Source organism: Lynx rufus, unplaced genomic scaffold (assembly GCF_022079265.1).
Source record: "Lynx rufus isolate CCGP_SWC_20201006 ecotype Redwood Valley unplaced genomic scaffold, mLynRuf1.p SCAF_7, whole genome shotgun sequence".
NCBI classification, from domain to species: domain Eukaryota; kingdom Metazoa; phylum Chordata; class Mammalia; order Carnivora; family Felidae; genus Lynx; species Lynx rufus.
Genome location: NW_025814889.1, coordinates 94,895,343 through 94,914,472, shown reverse-complemented (window position 1 = coordinate 94,914,472; position 19,130 = coordinate 94,895,343). Strand labels below are relative to the sequence as shown.

At 38.4% G+C, this 19,130-nt stretch overlaps 1 protein-coding gene across 1 annotated transcript in view; it reads right to left on the bottom strand.

Moving 5' to 3' along the window:
• The window catches only part of CNOT2 (CCR4-NOT transcription complex subunit 2), a 135,481-nt gene extending 117,058 nt beyond the window's left edge, over nucleotides 1-18,423 (bottom strand). The window contains exon 1 of the mRNA XM_047066820.1: nucleotides 18,341-18,423. The gene's annotated coding sequence lies outside the window, so the exon portion shown is untranslated. The remainder of the gene's footprint in view (nucleotides 1-18,340) is intronic.
• Between the last annotated feature and the right edge of the window lie 707 nt (nucleotides 18,424-19,130).

Sequence of the window (19,130 nt, the reverse complement as noted above, 5' to 3'; positions counted from 1 at the left end):
TCAGAGAAAATCTTAATAGAAGATATACGTATTTTTAAAAACTTCCTAAAAAATTTGAGTAACATATGAAATTGCTTTAAAAAAAAAAAGTATTGGGGCACCTGGCTGGTTCAGTCAGTAGAGCATGAGACTCCTGATCTTGGGGTTGTGAGTTTCAAGCCCCACGTTGGGTATAGAAATTACTTTAAAAATAAATAAATAAAAATCTCAAGCATAAATAAGTAAACAAGTAAAGATACTTAGTATAATAAACATTCAACAGAAATCAGTAATAATAGTAATAGCAGCATTAGCTTGTTAGTCTTAATTGCCCTGTCTTCATAATACAAGATTTATTAATTCAGTCATAAGTTTCCTAAGTTGTAGTTTTTCAGCAAGAAAATTTAAATCATACATGAATTTTCCAATGTTACACATGTTTTTACAATATACTAATTGCAGTACATCTTGCTTCCTAACCCAAGAGCTACTTCTATGGATATAAGGATTTTTCTTAAGGGATCAAAGCAGCCACTCAGCATAATTCAGAGCCTTGGATAAATCTGGAACTTCTGGCATTTTAAGAAAACAGTGTGGTGATTTTCAAACTATGGACTCCCAACAGTGGGCCATGAAATCAATACAGAGCATTTTATTTTATTTTTTTTTTTTTTCAACGTTTATCTATTTTTGGGACAGAGAGAGACAGAGCATGAACGGGGGAGGGGCAGAGAGAGAGGGAGACACAGAATCGGAAACAGGCTCCAGGCTCTGAGCCATCAGCCCAGAGCCTGACGCGGGGCTCGAACCCACGGACCGCGAGATCGTGACCTGGCTGAAGTCGGACGCTTAACCGACTGCGCCACCCAGGCGCCCCAATACAGAGCATTTTAAAACTAGCATGTTTAAAGTCATCGTTTACAACATAATACAAAGAATCTGAATATATTTTGCAGTAAGGGAACTGTTTTCTGAGTCACACACACATGCATGGACACTCACCCTGGCTTCACTATAAATCCTGGCTTAAGGGGGGAAAAAAAAAGTGAAAGCCTCTAGAAGTATGCTAGGGCAAGAATGATAGTGTAAGGAAATAGCCATAAACTTTGAAGTCAAAGACCTAAGTTCGTATCTTAGTTCTGCCACTCATTAGCTATATAACCTTGAAGAAGTTAACTACAGGCTACCCTACAGAACCTTTATTTATTCAACGGTACAATGGGTAGAATTCAATCAACTATGTAATAATTATGAAGATTATACAGAGGATCATTTTACTCAGAGTAAAAGCCAAAGTCCTTTTGATGGCTTACAAAATCTTTCCTGACTTGCCTCTCTCCCCCTATCTATTCTGGACCCACCTGCCTACCATTCTCCCCCTTTCCCACTGTATTCCAGCCACACAGACTTCCTTGCAACTTTTCAGTCATAAGACATCCCTTCTAGGGACGCCTGGGTGGCTCAGGTCATGATCTCACATTTCGTGGGTTTGAGCCCTGCATCAGACTCTGCGCTAACAGCTCAGAGCCTGGAGTTTGCTTAGGATTCTGTGTCTCCTTCTCTCTCTGCCCCTTCCCAACTCATGCTCTGTCTCTCTCGCTTTCAAATACAAATACACATTAAAAAAAATTTTTTTTTAAATAAGACATCCTTTCTCAGGGCATTTGCTCTTGGTTGTTGTCCCTTCTGGAACTTCTTTCTCTTGGATATGCAGAGAACTGCTCCCTCACCACAGGGTTGTCACCTTCTAGGGGAGGATTTCTGTGACCTGACAATTTAAATCTGCATCCCATACAAACTTCATACTCCCTTGGTCTCTTTTTCTCCACACCCCTACCACCATCTGGCACATCATGCTTTATCTCTTATTTTGTACCCTGTATCTTTTTTGTTTTCAGTTTATTTATTTTGAGAGAGAAAGAGTGTGTGAGCGGGGGAGGGGCAAAGAGAGAGGGAGAGAGAATCCCAAGCAGTCTCCGTACTGTCAACACAGAGCATGGAGCTCAATCCCATGAACCATGAGACCATGACCGGAGCCAAAATCAAGAGGCAGACGCTAACAGACTGAGCCACCCAGGCACCCTTCTCTCATTCTTTTTTTAAGTAGGCTTCATTGCCAGCACAGAGCCCAACATGGAACTTGAACTCAGACCCTGAGATCTTAACTGAATAAGCCATCCAGGAGCTTCCACTCTATATTCTCTTAGAACAGCACCTGGTACATAATAGATGCCAGATGAATAAATAGAATGAGTAACATACAGAATATCTAATACAGTACTTAAATGTTACTTTGCCTAACCCCCACTACCAAACCACTTGTTCTTTTCAAATTCACCCATGGATATCAAATTGAAGCCCTCCGGACAAAATAAGCTTAATGGTAAAAACACAATCTTATTTTTTGCATTTAACATAACATCTTAGCCACATTTTTACTGTTGATACAGCATATTAAATTAGGCAAAACTCCTCTTAAACTTTTACATTATTAGTATATCCAGTTTAAACCACTTTGTGGTCAATTTTGGTACAGAACTTCAATACGTTAACTTCTCTTCATATTTGTGTGGTATTAAATATGATTTGCTTTTCTCCCAGGATATATAAAATGATGCTTGGGAGAGGACCAAAAACAGGATTATAACCCTTTATTATTTTACTCTTATTTTTATTCTTAGTATTGAGAATGAAAGTTATGAACAGAAAACATGTAAAGCACTTTGGAAAAAAAATACAAATTTCTAAAACTCTAAGTTTATACCTTCCAATTTTAGGACAATATTTTTTTACACAACCACACTCAGTGTCATTAACAAAAAAATTAAGAAGACAATTCACACATAGCTGGTAAGAATGAAAACTGACACAAGGTTGTTCTAAGAAAAAAAGTAAATATTAAAAGCTTTGGAAAATAGCTTTTCAAACATTCAACAATTTATCTGTCAGGCCCTACGCAAGGTTTCAAATACACATCAGAGAGCAAAGCTGACTCAATCCTTACTCAAGATCTAGTGGTAGAATGAAAGACAAAATTGTTAAAATAATGACTATATGGTAAATGCTACAGGAAGGGGAGTCTACTTATGAAAGTCCTACTGTCATTCACTCCTAACAATTCTATAAGGTTAAGTATCAATATTACACCTACTTCACAGGAGAGGATAATAAAGCTTAAAAAGTAAATTTCAAGTATTGGAGCTACCTCTAATACTTTAAAAATAATAATTGTACTTCTATAAACATTTTCTAAAGAAATATTAAAATGTGCAAACAGGGGTGTCTGGCTGGCTCAACTGGTTAAGCGTCCAAATCTTGATTTTGGCTCAGGTCATGACCTCACAGTTCCTGGGTTTGAGCTGCTCCTCAGGCTCTGCACTAACAGGGAACCTGTTTGGGATTCTCTCTCTCTCAAAATAAGTAAACATTTTAAAAACTGAAATAAAATGTACAAAAATTCAGGTAAAAAAATGTTCACCACAGTGCTATTTATAAAAGTGAAAAATCAAAATAAAATTAAATGTTCAATAATAAGGAATTAAGTCAGTTACGCTCTGGCCATAAGGAATCATGTTGTTGTTTTTTTTTTTTATTTTTTTTAATTGTTTATTCATTTTTGAGAGAGAGAGAGAGAGAGACACAGAGAGCATGATGGGGGAGGGGCAGAGAGAGAGGGAGACACAGAATCCGAAGCAGACTCCAGGCTCTGAGCTGTCAGCAAAGAGCCCGATGTGGGGCTTGAAACCACAAACCATGAGATCATGACCTGAGCCAAAGTTGGACACTTAACCGACTGAGCCACTCAGGCACCCCAGGAATCATGTTTTGGATAAATACTGAATGATGCTGAAAAATGCTTTTTCAGCTTTTGTTTTTAAAGACACAAGTTATAAATCAGTAAGTATAGCCCAATTTCTCTATTACAAAAAAAGAACAGTGGTTGTCCCTAGACATTCTTCTTCTTTCATACTTTCCAGCATTTTCTACATTTTCCACATCACCCTGTATCACTTTGGTAATCAATCAAAGTGATTACATACACATACTCTGCCCAGGTTAACAGTTCTCTGGCGTGCAAGATTACCAACTAACTTTTGTTTTCTTCTTTTTCTCAGCTTTATTTTCCACTTTCCTGTAAGTATTGCTATTTTAGTTTTTACCACAGGCCTTACTTAGCACATGACCTCTCATATTCTATTTGCTTCACATAAAAATTTAAAATAATAGTATTACTTCCTGGGTATGCTGCAATAATGAACATCTATATTCAAGAATCCAAACTTATAAAACAAGTAAGTTATAAGGAAATCATTTTGGGCACCTGGATGGCTCAGTCGGTTGAGCATCTGACTTCGGCTCAGACAGGATCTCACTGTTTGTGAGTTCGAGCCCTGCAGGGGCTCGCTGCTGTCAGCCTGCCAGAGCAGAGCCCACTTCAGATCCTCTGCCCCCCATCTCTTTCTGCCTCTCCCTGCTCACACTCTCTCAAAACTAAACATTAAAAAATTTAAGGAAAGTCATTTCTATTACAAAAGTCTTCTCTTTAAAAACCGTTCAACTTCTCAAAGATGCCTGGGTGGCTCAGTCGTCAAGCATCTGACTTCAGCGCAGGTCATGATCTCAGTTTGTGAGTTCCACTCCCACACAGGGTGAGCTTGAGCCCCGCTTTGGGTGATCTCTCTCTCCCCTCCCCTCCCCTTTGTCCCTCCTGGGATTCCCTCTCTCTCTCTGCCCCTTGCTCACCTGCACCTTCTCTCTCTCAAAATAAAATTAAATAAAGTTCAATTTCTTAATATGTTAATTGGAATAATGTTAGAAATCAAGAGAATTTAACTGCTCTTTTTCTTTTTTTTTTAAATTTTTTTTCAACGTTTATTTATTTTTTGGGGGGGACAGAGAGAGACAGAGCATGAACGGGGGAGGGGCAGAGAGAGAAGGAGACACAGAATCGGAAACAGGCTCCAGGCTCTGAGCCATGAGCCCAGAGCCCGACGCGGGGCTCGAACTCACGGACCGCGAGATCGTGACCTGGCTGAAGTCGGACGCTTAACCGACTGCGCCACCCAGGTGCCCCTTAACTGCTCTTTTTCTGAGCAAATTGATAAATCAGAAGTAAAGATAACTATTTCTGAAATAGTGTTAAAACTGAAAGTTTAATTTTGTAGAATCAAAAACACGTATCTTTGCCATATCTTGAAATTTCAGCATGTACTGTTTGCCAAGGCTGGCATATATGATTAAAAATAAAAGCCATTTAACTATACACTTTAGGATATAGACTATTGTGAAAAATGAATTTTCTAGCTACTCTTAGTTAACTCCAATTTTACAAGGGTGACAGTAAAAGCAATGCCTTTCCCTTCAATGAACAACAATCATTTTCCAAATTTCATTACTCTGTGATTCACTTTCCTTACTCTGCTACTGCAACTACTTAGTGCTGCTTTCCTTATATGGTATTTAATGCTTCAAAGGGCTCAGTACCCAAGAGATCTTACAGATTTAAGGATTAAAAAAAAAACAGTAAAAGTTATTCATATACATTACATAAAGAATACACAATAGTTTCAAACTATTGCACTGACATTCTCAATTCTCTAACTGTAAATTACAAATGAATTTCATTTGCAAGGAAAATAGGCACGATGATCATAAAAATGTTTGACTAACAGTAATAAAGGACACAAATACAGTTACAAACAATGGGAATAACCCAAAGAACATTCACCATCTTTCATCCTTAATGAAGAGGAAATGAACATGAGGTAGACTCCCTGCCATATATTAGAGAAAGAAAGAATCAGGACTTCCACATGCAAAAATATCCAAGTATTAACTTGCCTACTATGATGAACACTCTCCATGCTCCCTCCTCCCCAAAATCCAATAAGCCAGATATTCAATCACATAAAAATAAAGGGAAAACCATATGAATGCAGTAGCACCACATGGTAAAATAAAATGAATGAATGAATCACACAACTTAAAACTACTAGTTGCATCACAACCATTAATAATCAGGAATCATCACCATAACACTTTAACATTACTTTACAATTAACCAAACGTTCTCTTTATCTCAATTCTCATTAGGAACATTAGAAAGTATAAATGACTAAAAAACTAAGGCTCTTCAGTATTAATTGATTTATCCAAGCACATGGCTAATAAATTCATGGAACCCAGACTGGAACCATTTTCTGAATCCAAGTATGGTAGTCTTTCCAATACAATGTATTATCTCTCTGTTAAAGGTGAGCACATACTCAAAAGTAAATAAATGACCTGACTTTCTCAACTTTCAAAAAATAAATTGTAACTTCTATGTTAAGTATTCCCTCTGAATTTCCTCCAAGATTCTGGAATATGTACTCTGCAAAAAAGGAAAGAGATATAAACCAATACCTTTATAAATCTGTCAGATGTTCTACGTGATTCTAATACACTTGATTCATTTTAAAGATATAGAAACTGAGGCAAAGAGAAGTAACTTGCTATAGGTAACTTGACATAATTCAGGTTGTAAGTGGTAGACACAAGTCTGAGCCCTAAACTAACGTTCTATTAGATCTACCCGTTTATCAAAGGAATTACCAAATGCCTACCTATTATATGCCATATACCACGCCAAGAGCTTCAGATAGAGCAATGTTAAGATGTATTTATGTTACTCAAAATACTACACAAAATACTTAACACATCTAAGCAAAATTCCTGGCAGGAAAAACATACATAGACTCTTAGGAACAAAACTGCATCTTCCTTGTTTACATTTACAAATTTGATACAGAAAAGAGCATAATGCACTCTGAAAAAACTGTGGCTAATTCTCATTTGCCACAGAATCTCATCTTTACATAGCAACCCCCTACGAAAAACAAAAGCAAAAACAAAAAAACCCACAAGAGCCTTTATCCCTTACATCTAATCTACCTATCCACATTTTTTCAAATGAGAAAACTGAAGTTTAGGGAGGATAAGTTACAGAACTAATTAAAAGAGATAGAATAGTGATCATGTAAAATTCCAGCACAATTTAATAGGAGTTATAATCAGTTCCATCTTATTCAGCCAAAAATGAACTCAACAGACAATTAGGCAACTTGGGCAGCTACAAGTCACAATGGAAATCCATTAACTTCCCCTACGAAAAAATGACATATGATGCATACTATCAAAGTATTAATTTGCTCAAACTGCATTCTTAAGGAATTCTATTTGAAAACACACATTTGGGCTTTTGTCCCCCCTGCATTTCAGAATTAGTAAATAATGCCAACAATCTAAAATAAGTGCATAACTGTCACATGTAATATTTTGAATTACACAAACACACATCTAAGCATTGTAAAATAAGCACTTGTAGTAACATAACACAGGTTTCTCCACTGTTCAAAAGTAAAGCACTTCTATGAAACCTTTTAGTAAAACGAAACAATTACCATTGGCTTATATGGAAAAATTTCTTTTAATGTTTATTTCTTTTTGAGAGAGTGAGCGAGAGCACATGCATGCACTCAAAAGGGGGAGAGGCAGAGAGAGAAGGGGACAGAGGATGCAAAGTGAGCTCTGCATTGACAGCCTGATGTGGGGCCTGAACTCACAAACCGTGAGATCATGACGTGAGCAGAAGTCGGATGCTTAACCAACTCGAGCCACCCAGGTGCCCCAATATGGAAAATGTTTTGAACATTCCCACAGACTCCCAAAAAACTTTTCTCAGGCTTTGCTGAAACCTTAGGATACCTCTTGCTAACCAATGCAGAAAATAAATTTAAGATGAAGCACAGATGCCCACAGACACAGTTCAAAACTACGGCGGCTTGATGCTGAGATGCTAAGTGTAGTTCCCAAGAAGGAACTATACTTCTTGCGGTTCCTCTTGCTGCTCCAGTACACACTGAGAGACTCATTATAAAACAAACACTAAATGCGACTTTCATTTTCTACCTTTTTTCATAGAGCAAAAACCCTCATCTTTCTGTTAGGGAAAACAGGTACTAACATAAGTATCTCATAAAAGCAAAGAGGCATAACGTGAACTTTTGAAAAGCAGGCGATACCTGTATAGGTATCCGCTCCTATGAATAATTATATCGCTAATTCAGAAGTTTTGGTTTATTCTAATTTATCTAAGTAATGTTAAATCTCATGCCTGCAAATAATGTCAAATAACACTTAAACTTTGTCTGCCCTAAAACACATATAACAAATTTCATCCACTAAAACTTTTAACTTTTGGCTTATATGTATTGGCTTATATATATATAAAGTTCTCTGGTAGAAACTTAAAAGAGTTTCATACAGTTTTGTTTTGTTTTTCTGGTGTGTTGTTTTTTTTGTTTTTTGTTTGTTTTTTTTTTTTTTTAGTTTAGGTTAGAGAGGGTGTGTGCAAGCTGGGGAGAGGAGCAGAGGGAAAGACGGAGAGAATCTTAGGTAGGCTCCATGCCCAGTGTGGAGCCCCAGGCAGGGCTCAATCTCACAGCTGTGAGATCATGACCTGAGCCGAAGAAATGAAGAATCAGATGCCCAACAGACTGAGCCACCCAGGCACTCCATTCAGTCATATGGTTCCTAATAAAAAATCCTGCCAGTATGAATTCAAAATACTCAATTTTTCTACTGAAGAAAATATATTCCTTCAAAAATTTCACACCATCAAATCGTAATTTTAATTATAATTTGACTGTGAAACCTACAATGCCCCCCTGAAGCACAAATCTGATTATCAAGAGCATTGTTTTAAAAAAATGGTAAATTATTCCCCATCATGTAAAAAGTTCATTCCTTCATCCAACTTCTCCTGAGGTTACTGTGCCATTCTCCAAATCCTCATATTCTCCCAGGCTTTCTGTATTCGCAATGCTGTGTACCCTATCCCACCTAGAGAACCCCAAATCACCCTTCAGAACCCAAATCAAATTATCTCCTCTTTGATTAATTCCCTCAAATAATGTTACTCTATTCTAACTTGTATCCACAACATGCACCATAAAAAATGAACTTGAATTACTCAGTAGCACTTATAACAGTGCATGGCAGTGTACTGAACCATACAAGAAAATCTGATTAAACATGAAAACCATTACTAATGAATTTCTAAGAAAAATATACTAGGTACAACCTTGCAAAACTGAAAACTCTTAAAGCATTTTTCTATGCTAATACAGTTTAAAATTTCTTCCCCTTTATAATTGTCCACTAATATAGACAGACTCCCAATTCCACCTAATCCAGAAAACATTACCATGGCCTCTTAATAAAAAATAATCCCTCTTTCCCTATAGCTTGCTATAAAATTTAATACAAGTTTTGGGTCCACCACAACATTTTCATGGTTGAAAAACAAAGACCATCTTAATCATCTTTTTCCTTTTAGGCTTTATCCCTATTTATGCTGAAGGCACTAAGTAACTGTTTATGAAATTTCTGGTTATCAGGAAACAAGCAAAACTTGACCCCATCTTGGGCCCTCTGTTCTTTCTGCCTGGGAAACCAATCACTTAAATTTTTTAATGGCTTTCCCTTATTTTTAGCTACTGTTCAAATGTTACCTCCAGACAAAAAGACCTTCCTTCATCACCCTACTTAAATTGGTCCCCTTCTTTCATCCCTAATCAATTGCTATACCCTTATCTAACCTCTTTATTCTCTTTATCACAATTACTACTATCTGAAATTATTTACCTTTTTATTTTCTGTCTCCCCCTCTAAGATGTTAGCTCCATTAAGGCAGAAACTTGTCTTGTTCACTACCATACATACCCAGAGCTACAGCAATGTCTAGAAGAGAATAAACACTCAAATTATTAAAGAATTTATCTACAAAATATCTATGATGCTAACATTCAATCACCTAGAACCTGAAATTTAAACTTAAATAATTTTTATCCAAATGTTACTCAAAAACAAGTAAATTCTATGAATTCCGTATCTGCAAAGAGATAAAAATTCTTGACTTTCTAAGAATGCTGAATTTTAGGTTGGAAGTGACTTTAGAGATCAAGTCCAGTGGTTTTCAAACTATGCTCTGAAATACTTAAAGAGTAGGCAAAGGTCAGATTCCCTGAAGCACTGGACTACAATTGTTTTATATATATATATATGTATATATATATATATGTCTATTTAGGATACGTGATATATACACACAAAGAATACAAAAGTACATTTGAAGGGGCTCCTGGGTGGCTCAGTTGGTTAAGCATCTGACTCTAGCTCAGGTCATGATCTCATGGTTCATGGGCTTGAGCTCAATGTCAGGCTCTGTGCTAACAGCTTGGAGCCAGGAGCCTGCTTCAGATTCTGTTGTCTCCCTCTCTCTACCCCTCTCCTGCTTGCCCCTCCCAACCCCCCCCCCCCGCCCCCGGCACAAATAAATAAAATTTAAAAAAAAATGGGGCCCTTGGGTGGCTCAGCCCATTAAGCGTCTGACTCTTGATTTCAGCTCAGGTCATGATCTCACGGTTCTTGAGTCCGAGTCCCTCATCGAGTTCTGACAGTGTGGAGCCTGCTTGGGATTCTCTCTTTCCCTCTCTCTCTGCCCCTCACCGGCTCGTATTCTCTCTCCCAAAATAAACAAACTTAAAAAGAAAAAGTACATCTTACATCGAATTTAAACACTTTGGAGGCTGTTTCTGCTGCCAGATTTAATGGTTTTGCTATAGACATCAAAGCTTGGGTTGAAAGGTCTACGAATATATCCACATTTCTCATAAGTGGACACAAATTAGAAAAAAGGTTATAGGTCTAATTTTTTTCTACTCTTAAGGACAGACATGCTCACTCAAATAAAATTATAAAAACTCCCCCTGGGGTGCCTGGGTGGCTCAGTAGGTTGAGAGTCTGACTCTTGATTTCAGCTCACGTCGTAACCTCCTGGTTTGTGGGTTTGAGCCCTGCATCCAGCTCCGCGCCTACAGCACAGAGCCTGGCTGGGATTCTCTCTCTGTCTCTCCCTCTCCTGCCCCTCCCTTGCTTGTGTTCTCTCTCTCAAAATAAACAGACATTAAAAGAAAAAAAAAAAAAAAAACTACACCCCAAAGCACTATTTTTTGCCCTAGTAAATCAAGGCAAAGCTCAAGACATATCTGCTCAGCACATTATGTCCTTGCAAAATAAATGTGCAATAAATAAATTTATAAAATGTGGCATCAGTGTGATACAAAATTACCTACTCTTATTATAACACAGTATTATTTAAAGCTTTGGCATTTCTTGATAAATATGATGATAATGCTTAAAAATGTGAGCTGTTTTATTTTGCCAAAGTCAAGCTTAAAACAAAAAATTTCCTACTTCTCTTTCAAATTCCTATATTACCCTAAATCTGCAAGATGACCAATTAAAAACAAAAATAAACCTTCCACTTATACATACTTAATTTGATAAATTAAGCTAGAGTAACATTGAGAAATATATTAGATGCTGTGTCCAGTCTAAGAATAAAATGGTCTTTATAATTCCCAATTACTAATTTTAATACTAATCAAAACAGCTTGATTGTTCTATCTTTATATTAATATTAAAATATAAGTTTATTTAAGGGGCGCCTGGGTGGCTCAGTCAGTTGGGCTTCTAGACCCTATTTTGGCTCAGGTAATGCTCTCCAGGTCATGGGATCAGTTGTGGGATTGAGGAGCCCTGCTTCCAGCTTCAGGCTCCAATCTGGGTGTGGAGCCTGCTTAAGATTCTCTCTCCCCAGGGGGCGCGCCTGGGTGGCTCAGACCCAGTCGGTTGGGCTTGGGCAGTCAACTTCGGCTCAGGTTATGATCTCATGATTCATGGGTGCAACCCCTGCATCAGGCTCTGTGCTGACCGCTCGGGGCCTGGAGCCTGCTTCAGATTCTGTGTCTCCCCCTCTCTCTCTGCCCTGCCCCCCACTATTTGCACTTTGTGTCTCTCTCAAAAATGAATAAACATTAAAAAAATATGAAAAAAAATTCTCTCTCCCTCATCCTCTGTACATCACCCACTCACTCTCTCAAAAAAAAAAAAAAAAAAAAGGTTAACCAATATATATAACTTATTTAAAAAGTAAACATCAAAATGACAACCATGTAAAATTGAGATAACGGGGTAGCCTGGCTGGTTCAGTTGGAAGTGCACACAACTCTTGATCTTGGGGTTGTGAATCTGAGCCCCACAATGGGTACAGAGATTATAAATACATACATATGTATGTATACACATATATATATATAATATATATGTACGTATGCATATACAAACTTGAAATAATGTATATGAAAGTGCTTTGCAAGCTGTAAACCACTTTTTAAAATATTAAGCAATAAAATTAACTCAAAAGGAATCAGGTCCTTTGAATGGCATTAATTATTGAATACTGTTATGATACCAATCTCACAAAAACTTTTACAAAGAGAAAATTAAATACAAAATTTGAAGGATAAACATAATTTACAATGTAAAAAGTAACACAAAAACACATTCCTGCCAAATATGACACAAAACCAAATGTTCCTCTCCCAAACACATTGTATTACATAATCAATCATTACATTCTGTCAGGATGTGGATACAAAATGGAGTTATGTTTCAACATCCAAATACATAAATGGAAAAATGGCATATTGATATGTTTGGAAAAAAGCAAGTCTACTCATTGTTACCTAAACTGCCAGGACATATAATTTTCTCTTGCTTATTTTATCATTCCTTGGCAGAGTAAAAAATTACTAAGTGGGACTCTCATCTACTTTCAATATAAGGAAAGACATTTCAATTCAGTAAAAGCAGAGAAAGGACTGCTGTCCTGAGTACTGGATCAAATTATCTTTTAAAAAATATATACCCTCTCTCTGTATCTTCAGTTTTCAATCATTAAAAACTCTGTGGCAAATATACAGCAAATGAAACATAAAAAAAGATTTCTAAAATTTTAAGTCAAATGTTAGCACCTCCACTAAATGTAATTCAAGAGTACCATTTACTCTGCTTTGATTTTTACATCTCAAAAAATGGACACAAAACAAGTGTATAATCTCTTATTCAAACCCTCTAAGGCTGTTTCTCAGAATTGGAATTTTTCAGGTTTTAAAAAGATAAAACAGTACATGTATCATTTATGACCAAATACCTCCCAGAGTGGCATAGACAGCATAAATAATCAAATACATTAACATTTCTGCTGCAAAATGTTGGAAAACAAGATAGATCAATAAAGACCACAGTTAGTTCCCAATTTCAATTGGAATTAGTCACCATGAAAAATTAGTTTCAGAAACTAAAGGTTTTAGACTACATTAAGTCATCTTAACTAATTTTCATAAGGAGAATGGTATTTGAACTGAAGAACTCCTAAGCTTTGGGACAAGCATTAGGAGTAAAAAAAGGTTGGGGGAAGGGGGGGGGGGGGTGGAGCAGGGTGACAGAATCTAACTGCAAAAAGCCCAAATCCAATAGGAGTTCCTGGTTAAGCAATGGTTAAGTATATATTACTGTGTAAATAAAAATACAGATCCTCTTCAACTAATGATGGTGTTACATCCTGATAAACCCATCCTAAGCTGAAAATATCGTTACGCTGAAAATGTATTTAATATATATAACCTACTGAATGCTGTAGCTTAGTCTAGCCTAAGTTAAATGTGCTCAGAACACGATATTAGCCTACACTTGGACAAAATACCACAAAGCCTCTTTTAAATGTACTGAAAATCTCATGCAATCTATTGAATATTGTACTAAAAGTGAAAAAAAATGGTTATATGGAGACAGAATGGTTTCAGGTGTACTGTTTATTCACCCTTATGATAGCATGGCTAACTGGGAGCTGTGAGTGGCTGCCTCTGCCCAGTATCACGACAGAGTATTGTACAGAAAATTGCTGGCCTAGAGAAAAAAATATCAAAATTTGAAGTACAGTTTCTGTTGAATGAGTATCACTTTTGTATCATCATAACATCAAAAAATTGTAAAATTAACCATCATAGGTCTGGGACTGTCTACTCAAAATATCTTTCAACCAGTGACCTTAGCCATACAAAATACAGCAAAAAATACGGAAACACGTCACCAGAGGCACTTTATTACTATCCTTCCCTTTCCTACACTTACTCTACATACATTTCTCTAAGAAGCTAGTTATCTAGCCTCCCATAGGTAATTAGGATGCAAAACTATAGGAAAAAAAATTCAAGGAAGCAAAATAATACAGGATGTTCTTCTTCCCATCCCCTTTTCCAATACAGTATTTCTGGTCTATGGACCGGGAAACAGTACCCTGAAAGCATGGAGTCAAATGACAATCTGGCACCAGTTCAGTTTAATGATAACCTTTACTGACAACCTACTAAGTACTATGCACTACAGAAGGTACTAGAAATGCAAACATAAAGACATAACCCTACCTCTTAGGTAGGAAGGTGCTTAAGGTCCACTGGAGGTTATGGTAGATGGTAGGGATGGACAGTAGGTTACAATGCAGCATGACACTTTTAATTATATAAGCTTAAAGACTAAAAGCAGCACAACAAAAGGATTTGGGGGCTCAGGAAAAGTTTCATTTAAAAAATGACACTACAGTAGAGTTTTGACGAATAAGAAGTTTGTCAAACAGAGACGTGGTAGTAAAAGTACCCCTACCCACTCACATAAACATATATGAAAGCAAAAAAACAAAAACAAAAGCTTTCAGGGTAAGTAGCAAATACAGTTGTCCAAAATATCTACCTACATCTAAATAGATCCCAAGTGTAAGCATATACATCAAATATGTCCAGAAAAGGGAAATTTTTTCCTACATAACTTATTTTATATTTCCATATTATAATAAGCTATATTATCAAAAAAAAAACCACTTAAGCCATTTTATTACTTCATAATTGAGTGTACCTCCAAGTGATATGCCAAGAGATGTGCATCTACATCTCAGAGAACAAGCTGTTAGAAAAACATAATAGGAACTATTTTTCCAGGTTATCCCTAACAGTATAGACAAAGTAAATAAATGAACAAGCCATATGAGCATGACCTGTCATAGACAGGAATTTTAAGAGTTCAAAAGAGGATGCCAAACAGAAAAACTAAAGCAAGAAGAAAAAATATATACAGTATTTAGAATGTGGAAAGGTTAAAATCAGGTAAAAATTGAAATTCCTCTTTGTAAAATCAAGGTAAAAAATCAAGGTAAAAATTGTAATTTTAAAAAGTGAAAACCCTAATGTCCATTCTATTTCTTTTCAAAGGCAGACTCTCTATAACAGACATCAATGTTAAAGCTTATTCAAAATATCTAGTGAAAGTCACAATGAAATTCCTGTTTAAGCATCACAGGTAGAAATTAACCTTAGTAAGGAGGAACCATCACCTGTATCATCAACCAAAATGATTCCTATCATAGCACTAGATCCCTTCCTTGATATCAATATTGTATGTAATTATATTCAAAAATTATAGTGCAGCTCACATTAACTCTGTAAAACTGCCCTACCTAGTACCTTGGTTTCTTTTGCTTCTTTGTGTTACAAAATCTACCAGAGGTCTAAGCAACAAACAAAATCTTATTTAGTAGTATCTTTTCCTAAGACTGTATCACTATTTGCATAAGCTGTCCTCAATGCCTATTCAAGCAAGCACAGGGAAAGTTTTGTTTTTAAATATGTAATAATAGAACAAACCTTGTACCGGTAAAAATTTCAGGTTAATTTAAAAATACTATTTATCACTGCTCTTAAGGAGTAAAAAACAAACGAACTTATTTTTACTAGTCTATTGAAGTCTATTCATATTTCATATATAGAAGTAAAGTATGCCTCTACTTTTCTACAGTATAAGGAAATTTTATGAAGCAAATTTGTCACTATACAGAGCAAAACTATAATTTCCCATAGGTTGTGAAAACTTCTCTAAGAGTCTTTCAAGATACAAGTACCTTTAATACCATTATCTATTGAATAAAAACCAAAACTAGGTTAGAAGCACTTGTAATGAAATCTACTCATAAATCTGAAGTACTTATTTACTTTTGAACAAAGAAAAATTTCAGGTTAAAACTAAGTGTAAAGCATCTCCAGAAAATAAAAAAGTAATTTAAACACCCAAAATTATTAAGTAAAAACATAGGTAACTAGCTCTCTTGGGGAAGAGTATCATTCTGAGTTTTATTTTATCTTCAAGATCAAGTACTTCTCAAACGAAGGAGATATAAATACACTCTTGCATTCTGTCCTATTTTTTTCCACCACACAAATTTACTTTAAAACGGAAGTATTACAGAAACTGAAAAATTTTTAAAGGCTGTATTTGAAGGCTGTTGCTTGCTTAGGCATACAGGCAATTCTCATTCCCCAAGAGCATCAGATTAGGTTACAGATATCTCTATGCAGTATACTTAGAATAAAAGGGTTCTGTTTACAATAATTTATTTTTATTGATACAACATTAATCAGGATGTAGAAAGTGTGAGTTTCTCGATTCCTGTCTAAATTACAAAGTATGCATAGAAGTAACTGCAATTCAAGCCCCTAGAGAAAAAATGAAAAAAATACCTTTTTAAAATTAAATGAGAATTTTACAAAGTCAAAGTGAACAGTTTTGTCTTTTTTACGTATGTATTGTTATTTTTCCTTTAAAATTAATATAAGAATTACAAACTAAAGAGGAGTTCAACATACAAAGCTTATTAATGATCTTGGTCCATTAAGTAGTGTTTCAACTAAAATATCTGAATGTAGACATCTTTAGATGTTTTAGCCATTTCAGTCCTCTGTGATTCTGAATCAACCCGTTAACTCTGAGATAAAGTTATCTTGCAAAACTGCAAAAGATGTGTTCACTGACGTTTGAGAAATAACTTATCAAATATACTAATTATTTCTAAACAATTCAACTTATACCCATGTAAACAGATAGTTTGAAATTTCTATTCAACGCCCCCATACTTTATATTCCCACTTATGTTATTCCTAAAGGCAAATCAAAAGTAACACTTAACGATTCTAGAGGTTTAGAAATTCCCAATGCCAAGACTAACAGGAAGAAATGTGTTCAATTGTTAACTCTAAATTCAAGTATGGCCTCCCTCGTGAACAGATTTTAACTCAGTACTTTCTATTATTTCGCCAAGAATGTAAGGGTTGATATCAATGTACTTAATTATTATAAACGGTCCAGAAGATTAAGAAAGGAGTTAAGATTCTCTGACCAAGAGTTCTATGAAAATGAAACAGAATGAATTGCATTCGGTCTTATGGATGTTGAAAAGTGAAGGCCTCCTCTTAGGATTCAAGGGAAGTTGATGTTTAGGTTCCTTCCGAGAGGGTGGTACCCGTATGTAAGACTTTTGTGGTGGTAATGCCATATCCACAGGCTATGGTATAAATGCAAATTCTAAAACCTTGGAAGTGTTTTTATAAACGAAAACTAGAATTCGCATTCGCTGAAGACACGAGTTTGAGGCTTTCTCTTCCAGATGGACAGCAGAGCCTCAACGAAAAACTAGGTGGGCCTCTTTCAACCCCACTCATTTCTTCCGTGAAACTTTTAAGTTAGACCCAAGACAGCACAAGGTGGAGAGGCCCCGGCGGAAGTAGAAATCTAGAACTGGCAACTTCACAAACAGAAGCGTCTCAGGTTCCTCCGCCGCCCCAGGACTATCCCGTCTCACTCTCTATCACACCACTGAAGGTTCACCCTCCCGGTGCGGTGGCAGAGGAAGCATCACAGTTGCACTCTTCCTTCCACCAACCATACCCTTTGGTATCCCAAGGCCTGGGGGCTCCTGAGGCCCATTAGCCAGTCCAATGTCCCGCACCCCCCCATCTATTACATACACACACACACACACACACACAAGTTGCAGGTGATGTGGGTGTACTCAGAAAATGTGAACAGCCAGAGACCGCGACAGCTGCTGGGAACGCGGCAGCCCCATCTAAAGCGGACCCGGGCTCCTTGGCCACCACCACAGCCGCCTTCTCTTCTTCCCCAGGAAGCAGCGCGGCGGCGGTGGCTCCTCCGCGCTGGCGGGAGCTCGGCGGAGCGGAGTCTAAGGGAAGCCTCAGCGCCCGCCGAAGGAACCGGGCCTAGCTAGGATCCAGGGCTGCCGCTGCAGCCACCCAAGTACAGCGACGCTTTACGTCCCGTCCACCACCCTCCCCATACACACCCCCTCCCTCCTCCACCGCCGCCACCCCCCCTCCCCGCCCGCTCCGCTCTCCCTCTCTCGATTGGAGCCGAGACAAAAGCAACGGGAAGCGGCGGGCCAGGACGCTGCCCGCGGACCCCGGACGCGGCCGGACCGGCCCCGAGGCATTCCCCGGCCTTGAGGGGGCCCCGAATCCGCCGCCCCCGCCGCGCACCCCGCTGCCAGACTTCCGAAAATTTGCCAAAAACTCACCGCATGAATTTTCTTGTCCCGCGGATCCAAGATGGCGACGTATCCACCGCGGAGGCTGCTGGGAGCAAGACCTTTACCCTCTGACCCCCGCCGTGACCCCCGTCGTTCCGGCTTCACTCAAAGCGGCGGCGGAAGGTGGGAGCGGCGATTGCCGACCGGACAGGGTTGGGGGTGGGTAGGCGGCTTCCCGCGCGTTCGAGAAAGGGTGGGGAGAGGCGCTTCACTCCCTCACCTTCTTCCCCGCGGCTTTCAGCATGTCTTCCACCGACTCACGGGGAGGCTCGTCGCTTCTTCGCGGCCGTTATAGCGAGCAGGGCCTCTGCGGCCGCTGCAGGTCCCCTGAGACCGGGTCGCGCTGCACTGGGCACGGGCCCTGGGTCCGAGGCGGGCCCCGGGGTCCAGGGGCGGGGAATGGTGAGGTGGCGTCAGCCCGCCCTGCCTGGGGACGCGGAGCGTGTTTGTGTTTGTGTTCGTGTCGGACACCACGCCCCTCCCACGTCCGTCCGCCTGGAACGGCCCCCACACCCACCCCACCCCCGACTCCCACCACCTGAAGCAAAACTGATCGTTGTCTTGTTTTCCTCCCTCAGCCCCCGCAAACTGCGGTGTTCGTGCACGCACTTCCAGGGACCAGCAGCACGTCACCATCACCTCCTGAGAAGTGAGTTCCCCTCCGCCGAAACCGTTGGTATTTTCTACTCATCACCCTTCCTTTTTCTGTCTTTTTTTTTTTTTTAACTTGATGGGAGGGAGCATATTGGGGAGCAAGTTTTTAAAGCTGTATTGAATG